General features: G+C 42.3%; 1 pseudogene across 1 annotated transcript; it reads right to left on the reverse strand.

The window, feature by feature from the left end:
• Positions 1–9,380: 9,380 nt before the first annotated feature.
• LOC309832846 (large ribosomal subunit protein eL39-like) lies at positions 9,381–9,533 on the reverse strand (annotated as a pseudogene). The gene has a single exon. The product of its transcript is annotated as a large ribosomal subunit protein eL39-like (transcript).
• Positions 9,534–10,375: the final 842 nt, after the last annotated feature.

A 10,375-nucleotide genomic window follows, 5' to 3' on the forward strand; every position in this document is an offset into this window, starting at 1 on the left:
AAAAACCCCAGAAAATAACAAGTGTTGGCAAGAATGTAGAGAAATTGAAACTCTCACACAGTGTTGGTGTGATTATAAAACGGTGCAGCTACTATGGAAAAAGTATGGAGGTTCCTCAAAAAATTAAAAATAGAACTACCATATGATCCAGCTCTCTCACTTCTGGGTATATATCCTAAAGAATAGAAAACAGGATCTTTTTTTTTTTTTAATTTATTTATTTATTTTTGGCTGTGTTGGGTCTTTGTTTCTGTGCGAGGGCTTCCTCTAGTTGCGGCGAGCGGGGGCCACTCTTCATCGCGGTGCGCGGGCCTCTCACTGTCACGGCCTCTCGTTGCAGAGCACAGGCTCCAGACGTGCAGGCTCAGCAGTTGTGGCTCACGAGCCTAGTTGCTCCGCGGCATGTGGGATCCTCCCAGACCAGGGCTCGAACCCGTGTCCCCTCCATTGGCAGGCAGACTCTCAACCACTGCACCACCAGGGAAGCCCGAAAACAGGGTCTTGAAGAGACACTTGTACACTCATGTTCATTGCCACGTTATTCACAGTAGCCAAGATGTGGAAGCAATCTACATGTCCACCAATGGATGAATGGATAAATAAAATGTGGTATATACATACAGAGGATTATTCAGCCTTAAAAAAAGAGAGAAATCTTGTCATATGCCACAACATGGAGGAACCTAGAGGACATTATGCTAAGTGAAATAAACCAATGACAAAAGACAATGACTACATAATCCCATTTATATAAAGTATCTAAAGTAATCAAACCCATAGAAATCAAAGGCAGAAGGGTGGTTGCCAGGTTTAGGGTTGCCAGGCGCTAGGAGGAAGGGAAACCAGGGAGTTGCTATTCAATAGGTGTAGAGTTTCAGCCGAACAAAATGAAAACGTTTTCGGACTTCCCTGGTCGTCCAGTGGGTAAGACTCGGCACTTCCAACGCGGGGGGCCCAGGCACGATCCCTCGTCAGGGAACAAGATCCCGCATGCACGCTGTGCAACTAAGAGTTCGCATGCCGCAACTAAAGATCCCGCGTGCTGCAACTAAGACCCGGCGCAGCCAAAATAAATAAAAAATAAATATAAAATGAAAAGGTTTTCGACATCTGCTGTACAAGGATGTGCCTATAGTTAACAATACTATAACGTCCACTTGAAAATTGTTAAGAGGGTAAATTTTTAAAACGCCAAAACAAACAAAAACAAAGAAGGAGAAAGTGATAAAAACAAAGAAAAAGGAATGAATGATTTGTGTTACAACATGGATGGACCTTGAAAATGTTACGCTAAGTGAAAGGAGCCAGACACAAAGGACTATGTTCTGTATGATTCCATTGACATGAAATGTCCAGAAGAGGCAAATCCACAGAGACACAATTAGATCAGCAGTTGCCAGGGGCTGGAGGGAGGGGACGAAGGGGCGTGACTGCTGATGAGTACTGGTTTTGGGGGGAAGCTTATCTAACATGTGTGTTTTCCCCCTAAGGCACGTCACAGCCTCCTGAGCTTAGGAATGGTAGGTAGCCAGCACTTCAGCCCTGCGCTTAGGGACCATTTTGAACAATGAAATCAACAAAAAGCACAAGGGTGTGAGAAATATGGCACTAAATGGATGGAAAAAAGGACACCGTTTACGGTAGGAGAGCTGAACCGAGAAGGCAGAGCATGTGTCTGGACAGCTCTGCACATGTCCGCAAAAGACCGAGAAAGAACTGGGAGTGTTGATTTGGGGGTTACAAATACATTTTAGTCGGTAGGCTAAAATATGTACTTCTGGAATGATGAGAATTGACTCTCTTTTGAGGACTACCTTGGTGTGAATGCAGTCAGAAGAGGGAGCCTCCTCATTCTGATGGTCAAGGTTTCAGGGCCACTGCTGGAGAGGTGAAATTTCTCACTTATGTTCAGCTGAGAGTCTCCTAGCTGACTCAGTGTCTCATATTTCACCAGAAATTATGCAGCAAAGTCAGTGTTTTTCCTAGCACCCAGAAACAAGAGATTTCACACACTCAAGACGAGTTACAATTTATTACATAGAGTTCTCAGTGGCTGGGAGATTCTAATCAACAGATGAGGAATGCAGAAGTCCTTCTTCCCCAGGACAGGAAAGCACATCTTATTATTATTTCCCTACCTCTAGTTTGTAAGGCCTGGCTCTTTAAAAACTGACACCAGTATATTTTGGTCCCAGGGTGCTCTGGAAAATTCACATGAGTTGCTAAAGTTCATCTAATAGCAGGCACAGATACCCTTTTTGGCTGCTTGGGTTCTAACCCTAACTCCATCACATCCTAGATGTGCACTGTTGAACAAGTTAACATGCCTCAGTTTTCCTCATCTGTAAAATGGGGATAATAGATGTAACACTGTTGTGAGGATTAGAAGAGTTCCTGGCAAGGAAGAAATGTCATAAAAGGAATGCTGGCTTTTAAGAAGAGCAGCTAGCATTCATTGGGCTTTTGTTCTATTCCATTGGGTATTGTGTCAAACAATTCACATTGCAATTTTAATTTAAATATCTCTTGGAGAGCCATCTCTAGAACATCTGATCTAAAAGAGAACCTCCCGGGGCTTCCCTGGTGGCGCAGTGGTTGAGAGTCCGCCTGCCGATGCAGGGGACGCGGGTTCGTGCCCCGGTCCGGGAAGATCCCACATGCTGTGGAGCGGCTGGGCCCATGAGCCATGGCCGCTGAGCCTGCGCATCCGGAGCCTGTGTTCCGCAACGGGAGAGGCCACAACAGTGAGAGGCCCACGTACCGCAAAAAAAAATAAAATAAAATAAAATAAAACAAAGAGAACCTCCCCCAACCTGCTTTTTCTATGGCAGAGAGCCCCTATCATGACTTTCAATTACTTTACTTAAATTTATATTTTTCTCTCTTCTCATCGCTAGACTGAAAGCCCCATAGGGACAGGGACTGCATTCCTCTTGTTCATCTTATATCCTTAGCACAGTGCCAGACATTTTAGGTGCTCAATGAATCGTGTTGATGGAATAAATGAACGAACGTCAGAATCAGTGTCTGACTCTAGTCCCTGCTCCTAACTCAAAGCCGTGCATCCTCTCCTGTCCTACTTTGGGGTTGGGCAGGTGGGCGGTGGTCACGAGTTAGAGCAGCACATCCAATACAGTAGCTGCTGGCCACACGTAGCTGCTTAAATTTAACTTTAAAATAATTAAAGTTAAATAAATTTAAAAATGCAGCTCCTCCGGCGCACTAGCAAATTTCACGTTCTCAGTACCCACAAGTGTCTCATAGTTAGTAGGCAGTCCAGATATAGAACGATTCCATCATCACAGAAAGTCCTACTGACAGAGTTGATTTAGATCAGTGATTCTCCACTGGGGAGGAGTTTGTCCCCCGCGGGGGGTTATTTGGCAACAGCTGGAGACAATTTTGGTTGTCACAACTTGGGAGATGCAACTAGCATCTAGCGTGGGTAGAGGCCAGGGATGCTGCCAACATCCTACAGTGTACAGAATGGACCCCACAGCAGAGCATTATCTGGCCCCAAATATCAATAGCGCTGAGGTTGAGAAACATGGTTTACAGGAAGGCACTTGGGTGACAGTTCTCTGTTTGCCCAGAATGCTAAGTTTCCTAGGATTTGGATGGGTTAATTTGTAATTAAAAGCCTGGTGAGGGGCTTCCCTCGTGGCGCAGTGGTTAAGAAGCCGCCTGCCAATGCCGGGGACCCGGATTCGAGCCCTGGTCCAGGAAGATCCCACATGCTGCAGCGCAACCAAGCCCGTGCGCCACAACTACTGAGCCTGCGCTCTAGAGCCCGTGAGGCACAACTACTGAAGCCCGCGAGCCATGCTCCGCAACAAGAGAAGCCACCGCGATGAGAAGCCAACGTACCGCAACGAAGAGTAGCCCCCGCTCGCCGCAACTAGAGAAAGCCCGCACGCAGCAACCAAGACCCAATGCAGCCAAAAATAAATTAAAAAAAAAAAAATCCTGGTGAGGATTTTTCAGTGTATGTGGCATGAAGTCCAGTTTCCTGGCTTAAATTCCTGGAATTCCGCACTACGTTTTTGAATAGGATATTAAAATCCAGAAACCATTGTCCAGCTGTGCTGTCAAGTGGACATACCTGCCTGTGACAAGAGCAAGACCCATCAAACATGAACGACCTCATTCAGACCAAAAGGGGTTTCCAAGGCCAGATTCTTCTAGATCAAGGGTCTGTAAACTACAGTCCCTGGACCAAATCCACCCATGAGCTAAAAATGGTTTTTACATTTTTAGATGGTCAAGAGACAATCAGAAGAATACTACTTGTATGACACATAATTACAGAAATTCCAATTTCGGTGTCCATGAAGTTTTATTGGAACCCAGCTGCCACCGTCATTTACTTAAGTGATGTCGGTGACTGTTTTTATTCCACATACATTGGTGGGCAGTCTCACCACAGAAACTGTAGGAGTCGCAAAGCTAAAAATATTCACTCTCTGCCCCTTTACAGAAAAAGTTTGCTCATTCCCGCTCTGGATGCTAAAGATCTTGGTGGATTTTTCTTTATTTTTTTTTTCTTTGTTCTTGCTTTATTTTCTTTCTTTTCTTTTCAGGTCATAATTATCCTGATAAATTGCAGGTGAAGACTCAGACCAAATGACCAAATGGACTTTCTTTGGGAAGCAGAGTGCAGGAGGGGATTAGCAGGAATGCAGGGGCGTTCATGTGAAAGATTCCTCTTAGATGAATTTAGGGAACAAAGACCCCATAGTCAATGATTTCTGTGAGTATAAAAGTAGGAGAGTGGCTGGCTCCTTTTGTCAGTTTTGCAGCACAAATCATACAGTTACTGAATACCCCCATCCGCAGTAGTATTCTTTTAATGCTTAACTCCGTGACCTCACAAAAATAATTGCTGGGAAGCAAATTTACTTAGCTCTCTGCCTTTATTTGCTGACCAAGAGGCTTGGCCCGATAGCCATATTGTTTATGGAAATGCTGGAGGGGGTAGGGTGTGGGGAGGAGAAAGAACACAATTTGGCCAGAGAAGTTGGATGTATTGAAAGGATTGAGGGGATTTTGTCTTTGCTTTATAATTGGAGTCAGGATTTCCCTTCAAGTTACTCACTGCAGACTCAAAATCTCCCTGGGCTTCTCAGCCCAAAAGTCCTGTTAAGCTCTCTCTCACTGGGTTGGCATCTGGCTTTTAAAATCCTTGTCATTTTTATGATTATAATGAATATTACAACTTGTCCAGTGAATGGGCTTTTCCAAATGCTGAGAATGTCTGTCGTCAGAAAGAAAAGAAAAAGTTGATTACAAATGATTAGTATGTTTTGGGGGCGGTTGAGAATTTTTTTTTTAAGTCCCCAAGAATTTTCACTTTAGGAGGCATTGCCAGTGGCTCTCAATTCAGCTTAGAATTTTACTTTTAGAAATGGAAGACTTCATCTTGAAAGAAAGTCCTAAAAGAAACTTATTTTGTCCCATACTCTCATGTTAGAAAACAGATGACCCGTTATTACAGTGGCGAGCACATTCAGTGATTTGGAGATTGCCTTGGCGGGCAAAATAATTGGGAGATTTTCCAGCCCTTTTAATTTGTAAAATCAAAACCTGTGTTGGCTGCAACTGATCAGAAAAAAAAATTAGTATACCAAAAGCAAAAGTCAGCAACCGTAACTTTAGGAGGCGAGAACCAGTTTGTTAAGCCCCTCTGAAGGCAATACTGAAAGTGGCTTCCTCAGGAAAATACTTAACCACCCAATCGGTCAAACCATCTGATAACTGCTTATCTTCCCTAATGCGATTGGGAGTCCGTTTGATGCCCCTTTGCATTCCAATCACAAAGCTCATCTTAGGTAAGCACCTTGAGGAGGAAAAAAAAGAAAATTCATGAGTCTCTGCTTCTGCATTCATGGAATTTTCTTTTCACAATAGACGGAAGCATGTTAAGCTGGGTGGGGGCAGGGTGGTGGTGCTGAGGTGAAAATCTTGGAAAGGGAGGGGTATGGTGTTCTATTGAGGTGAAGCACTTTATTGTGGCTAAATGGTTGAGAAACAAAAGAAGATTATTTCATGATGCATGAAAACTACATGAAATTCACATTTCAACGTCCATTAAGAAAACTGTATTGGAAGGCAGTTTCCAGCCTCTAGAGCTAAAATGCAACGCAAAGCAAAGCAATCCTCTGAGAGAGTCGTGGAAGATGAATTGGCTACTCTATTCTCCATTTTTAGCTACCCAGTCACACAGGAAAACTTAAAGATGTGTATAAGCGAAGATTTCCAGGATTTGTGATAAACATAACTTGCAGTATCTGCCCTCCCTGCACTCACACTCCCTTTTATAATCTGCTAGCCCAGAAGTTTTCTATAAAATGGGAGAGAGGCAGAGTGCCTCCCTCATGAGAGCAAAAAGTTAATAAATGAGAACAGTATGGCACATGGTAGGTACTCAAAAAAATCTTCGCTATTCTTCTTTTTTAAAAAATTAATTTATGTTTGGCTGTGTTGGGTCTTCGTTGCTGTGCGGGCTTTCTCTAGTTGTGGCGAGTGGGGGCTACTCTTCGTTGCTGTGCACAGGCTTCTCATTGCGGTGGCTTTTCTTGTTGTGGAGCACGGGCTCTAGGTGCACGGGCTCCAGGAGTTGTGGCGCACGGGCTTAGTTGCTCCACGGCCTGTGGGATCTCCCGGGAGCAGGGCTCGAACCCGCATCCCCTGCATTGGCAGGCGGATTCTCAACCATTGTGCCACCAGGGAAGTTCCTTAGCTATTATTCTTATTCTTATTAGGTTATTGCTAACAGCAATTGTTCCTTTACCCCACCATCTCCCCTTGACAGCAGTTAGGCAGTATCCATCAGATTTTTATCAATATGTACTTTGACCCAGCACTTCAATTTATAGAAATTTATCTCACAGATAAACTCCCAGTCAGTGTGTCAAACAATTCATATTTTTTTTTGTTTTGAGTTCCATACTATGTACCTGTATTATTCTTTCAGTTCTGTGTTATTAAGGATATACAGATTTAGCATTATGTCATTTGGTGAACTGACCCCATTTTCATTTTGAAATGTCCCATTTAATCCCTGGTAATACTTCTTGTACTGAAGTCTACTTTGTATGAAATTAGTATAGCCACTCTGCTTTATTTTGCTTAGTGTTTGCATTGTGTATCTCTTTCAATTCTTTACTTCTAATCTCTATATTTTTATATTTAAAATGGGTTTCTTGGAGATGGCATATAGTTGAGTCTTGCCTTTTTTTTTTAACATGATGTATTTTTTTAAAATTTTATTTATTTATTTTTGGCTGCATTGGGTCTTCACTGCTGCGTGCAGGCTTTCTCTAGTTGTGGTGAACGGGGGCTACTCTTTGTTGCGGTGCATGGGCTTCTCATTGCGGTGGCTTCTCTTGTTGTGGAGCACGTGCTCTAGGTGCGTGGGCTTCAGTAGTTGCAGCACGTGGGCTCAGTAGCTGTGGCTCGTGGGCTCTAGAGCGCAGGCTCAGTAGTTGTGGTGCACGGGCTTAGTTGTTCTGTGGCATGTGGGATCTTCCCAGACCAGGGCTCGAACCTGTGCCCCCTGCAATGGCAGGCAGATTCTTAACCACTGCACCACGAGGCAAGCCCAAGTCTTGCCTTTTTATGTAGGCTGCCAATCTCTGACTTTTTAATTGGAATATTTAGGTCATTTACACTTATGGTAATTTTTGATATGATTGGAGTTAAGTCTACAATCTTGCTCTTTGTTTTCTATTGTCTCATCTTCTCTGTATTTCTTTTTTCCTGCCTTCTTTTGGGTTAATTGAGTTATTTTTTAGGATTCCATTTTATCTTCACTGTTGGATTATTAGCTATATCTTTTTATTTTTCAGTGGTTGCTCTAGGGTTTATCATATGTATTTTAATGCATTGCAGTCCACCATCAAATACAATACTTGTAGTAAGATATTTCCATTTCCCCCACATGTCTTTTGTGCTTTATTTGTCATAAATTTTATTACTACTTTGGTTATAAATGTTAAAATACTTTGACATTTTTGCTTTAAACAGTCAATTTTACTTTAAACAGTAAAAACAGTATCCCCCATTATTAACATCTTACATTAACATGGTACATTTATTACAATTAATGAATTAATATTGATACTTAATTATGAACTAAAGTGCATGCTTTATTGAGATTTCTTTAGTTTTTATTTGATGTCTTTCTTCTGTGCAAGGACACCTATTCAGGATATCATATGATATTTAGTGTCATGTCTTCTTAGGCTCCTCTTGGCTGTCACAGTTTTTCAGACTGTTCACGTTTTTTCATTTTGACAGTTTTGAGGAGTACTGCGCAGGTATCTTGTAGCATGTCCTCAACTGGGATTTGTCTGATGTCATATGTTTGTGGGAGGAAGACCATGGCAGTAAAGCCATTCTCATCACATCAAGGGTACGAACTATCAACACAGTTTATGTTAACTTTGAGTGCCTATCAGAGGTAGTATTTGTTAGGTTTCTCCCTTGTAAAATTTCTTTTTTTCCCCCTTTATCCATGCTGTACTTCAATGATTTTTTTTTTTTCAATGATCTTGTAAAGACATTAAAAATAGAGGGGAAGGGCTTCCCTGGTGGTGCAGTGGTTAAGAGTCCGCCTGCCGATGCAGGGGATGCGGGTTCGTGCCCCGGTCCGGGAAGATCCCACATGCCCCGGAGCGGCTGGGCCCGTGAGCCATGGCCGCTGAGCCTGAGCGTCTGGAGCCTGTGCTCTGCAACGGGAGAGGCCACAACAGTGAGAGGCCCGCATACTGCAAAAAAAAAAAAAAAAAAAATAGAGGGGAAAAAAGTATTTTATATTTATCCATATATTTATCACTTTTGGCATTTTTTTATTCCTTTGTGTAATCCAATTTTCTATCAGGTATCATTTTCCTTCCATTTGAGAAATTTTCTTTACCATTTCTTGCAGTGCATTCTGCTGGTGACAAATTCTCTCATTTTTGTTTGTTTGAAATGATCTTTATTTTGCGTTCATTTTTGAAAGATATCTTCACTGAATTCTAGGTTGACAGTTTCAGCACTTCCATTGTGTCTGACCTGCATAATGTCTGACAAGAAATGTAACTCTTTCTTCCTGTATATTCAATGACTTTTTTTTTCCTGCTTTCTCTTAAGATTTTCTCTTAGTCATTGGTTTTCAGGAATTTGTGTTTTGGTTTTGTTTTTGTTTCCAACAAAAGATTCTCACATATTTATTTCTGAGCCAAACTACTAGTGCAGATAAACTAAAACAGAGAAAAATCATTTTCCCAATAAAATACATCCAGTTGTCCAGATAGTAGTGGTTTTCAGGGTGAGATGGTAAGATGCAAATGACCTTGATTCAGCATAAATATGTGTACCATCTCATGTGCGATCCCTTATAGACCCAGCTTGGCTCTTCTCCAATGTCTCCTCTTGGAGTTGTACCTGATTTTATTACCAGTTTTCAACCAAATCCACTGAGGAATGGGATAATTCTGCTTTTTCTTGACCAGGAATTACTTGATCCTGAAAGTCTTGTGAGAAGACATGGTGAGGAACAGAGTCAACTGCACACACCAGAATGGCGAAGGAAAACTTCAGGAATTTGATGCTGATAATATATCTTCTCGTGGTTTTATTTTTATCCTGCTTTGTGTTCATTTAGTTTCTTGGTTCTGTGAATTGATAGTTCTCACCAAATTTTGAAAAAATTTGGCCTTTAGTTCATCCAATATTTTTTCTGCATGCCTCCTTCCCTCTTCTTATTCTGAGACCTCAATTACACATATGTTAGACTACTTGATATTGTCCCATAGGTCACTGTGACTCTGTTCATGTTTTTCAATCTTTTGTCTTTTCTGTCTCTCAATTTGGATGGTTTTTATTGCTATGTCTTCATTCACTGAGCTTTTCTTCTGCAGTATCTAAAAAACTGTTAATATCGTACAGTAATTTTTCCACTAGCAGTTCCTTTTATTTCTTTTTTAAAAATAAATTTATATACATATTTATTTATTTATGGCTGAGTTGGGTCTTTGTTGCTGCACGTGGGCTTTCTCTAGTTGCTGCGAGCGGGGGCTACTCTTCACTGCGGTGCATGGGCTTCTCATTGTGGTGGCTCCTCTTGTTGCACAGCACAAGAGAAGCAGGGCTCTAGGAGTGTGGGCTTCAGTAGTTGTGGCTTGAGGGCTCCAGAGCACAGGCTCAGTAGTTGTGGTGCACAGGCTTAATTGTTCCGCAGCATGTGGGATCCTCCCGGACCGGGGCACGAACCCATGTCCCCTGAATCGGCAGGCAGACTCTCAACCACTGTGCCACCAGGGAAGCCCTTGAGCATCTTTTTATGTGCCTTTTGGCCACCTGTATGCCTTCTTTGGAGAAATGTTCTGCA

Source organism: Grampus griseus (genome assembly GCF_964374135.1).
Source record: "Grampus griseus genome assembly, chromosome: 14".
In the NCBI taxonomy this organism is placed as follows: Eukaryota; Metazoa; Chordata; class Mammalia; order Artiodactyla; family Delphinidae; genus Grampus; species Grampus griseus.